This window comes from Apium graveolens, chromosome 1, assembly GCF_009905375.1.
Source record: "Apium graveolens cultivar Ventura chromosome 1, ASM990537v1, whole genome shotgun sequence".
Classification (NCBI taxonomy): Eukaryota; Viridiplantae; Streptophyta; class Magnoliopsida; order Apiales; family Apiaceae; genus Apium; species Apium graveolens.
Genome location: NC_133647.1, coordinates 103673274 through 103675216, shown reverse-complemented (window position 1 = coordinate 103675216; position 1943 = coordinate 103673274). Strand labels below are relative to the sequence as shown.

At 44.0% G+C, this 1943-nt stretch overlaps 1 non-coding gene across 1 annotated transcript; it reads right to left on the bottom strand.

Moving 5' to 3' along the window:
* Positions 1–568: 568 nt before the first annotated feature.
* On the bottom strand, positions 569–675 carry LOC141679570 (small nucleolar RNA R71). The gene has a single exon (XR_012558134.1). It is a non-coding gene; the product is annotated as a small nucleolar RNA R71 (small nucleolar RNA).
* Between the last annotated feature and the right edge of the window lie 1268 nt (positions 676–1943).

The following is a 1943-nucleotide window of genomic DNA, read 5'->3' as shown; positions in this document are numbered from 1 at the left end:
ATTATTGTTTTCGGTTGTGTTTCAGGTACTTTAGAAAGCGTTTATGCAAACTCGTTCAAGTGCTCGCAAGAGGACTTTAGATACAGCTGAGGAGACAGACGAAGTTCTTGATATTCCGGAGAAGTTAGATTTTGAGGATTCGGATTCAGGAACTGAGCGGAAAGAACCAGTAAACATGGGAGATCGTATTGTTCAAGCTGATCCAGCTCTTATGGATTTTTCTCGGCCTAAAATTGATGACATTCAGTCAAGCATCCTTCATCCGGCTATTCAAGCTAACACCTTTGAAATCAAGCCGGGCACTATTCAGATGGTGCAGAATTCTGTTTCTTTTGGAGGAGCGGCAACTGAAGACCCCAACATGCACATAAGGAATTTTGTCGAGATCTGCAGCACTTTTAAGTATAATGGCGTGACTGATGAGGCTATCAAGTTGAGGCTTTTCCCATTCTCACTGAGGGACAAGGCTAAAGACTGGTTACATTCTGAACCAGCTGGGTCCATCACTACGTGGCAAGATCTTGCGCAAAAGTTTCTGGTGAAGTTTTATCCGATGGCAAAGACTGCTGCTATGAGGAGTGCTCTTACTCAGTTTGCGCAGCAACCTACAGAATCTATGTGCGAGGCTTGGGAACGCTACAAGGAAATGTTGAGAAAATGTCCACATCATGGAATGCCGGATTGGATGGTATCACTGGTTTCTATAATGGTTTGGGGGCCCAATCTCGGCCCATGCTCGATGCAGCAGCTGGAGGCGCCTTATGGGCTAAAAGCTATACTGAGGCGTATAATCTTATAGAGACGATGGCTGCAAATGAGCATCAAAACCCAACTCAGAGGATGACGTCAGGAAAGGTAGCAGGTATTCTGGAAATTGATGCAGCCACCGCTATTGCAGCCCAGCTCCAAGCGTTATCAATGAAGGTTGATTCTCTGGCTATATATGAAGTTAATCAAATAGCTATGGTTTGTGAGCTTTGTGCAGGTTCTCATGCTACGGATCAGTGTTCTCTTGTCAATGAATCTGTTCAGTATGTGAATAATTATCACCGACAACAGCAGCCTGTGCCAGCGACCTATCATCCTAACAACAGAAATCATCCAAATTTCAGCTGGGGGAATAATTAGAATGCTATTCAGCCACCATATCAGCAAGGAGTGAGTAAACAGTTTAACCCACCTGGATTCCAGCAACCACAGCAGTATGCTACAAGGCAATCATATCCTCAACAGGGAAGTACAACTGCACCTACTAGTGCTGATTTTTAGGAACTTAAGTTGTTATGCAAGAGTCAGGCGGTTTCTATCAAGACCTTGGAAAATCAAATCGGTCAATTAGCCAATGCAGTGCTCAATTGTCAACCTGGCACTCTTCCTAGTGACACGGAAGTACCAGGTAGGAAGGAAGCTAAAGAGCAAGTCAAGGCTATTACCTTAAGGTCTGGAAAAGTTGTTGATGCTGAAAAGGTAAAAGAAGGAGAAGCTGAAATTAGTGATGAAGAATCTAAACAAAAGGAGAAAGCGGCAGAACCAAGGAAGACTACTGTTGAACACACTCTGCCTGAGGCTAATACAGGGGAGAAACAACTCTATCCTCCACCACCTTTTCCTAAGAGATTGCAACAACAAAAGCTGGATAGACAGTTCGGGAAGTTTCTGGAGGTGTTCAAGAAACTTCACATCAATATACCTTTCACTGAGGCTCTGGAGCAAATGCCTAGTTATGCGAAGTTTATGAAGACTATTCTTTCAAGGAAGGTGAAACTGGATGACCTTGAAACCGTTGCTCTCATGGAAGAATGCAGCGCTGTTCTGCAGCAAAAGTTACCACCAAAACTGAAAGATCCAGGAAGCTTCACCATTCCTTGCACCATTGGCAATCTGACTTTTGACAAGTGCCTTTGTGATTCGGGAGCAAGCATTAATCTGATGCCGTTGTCGAT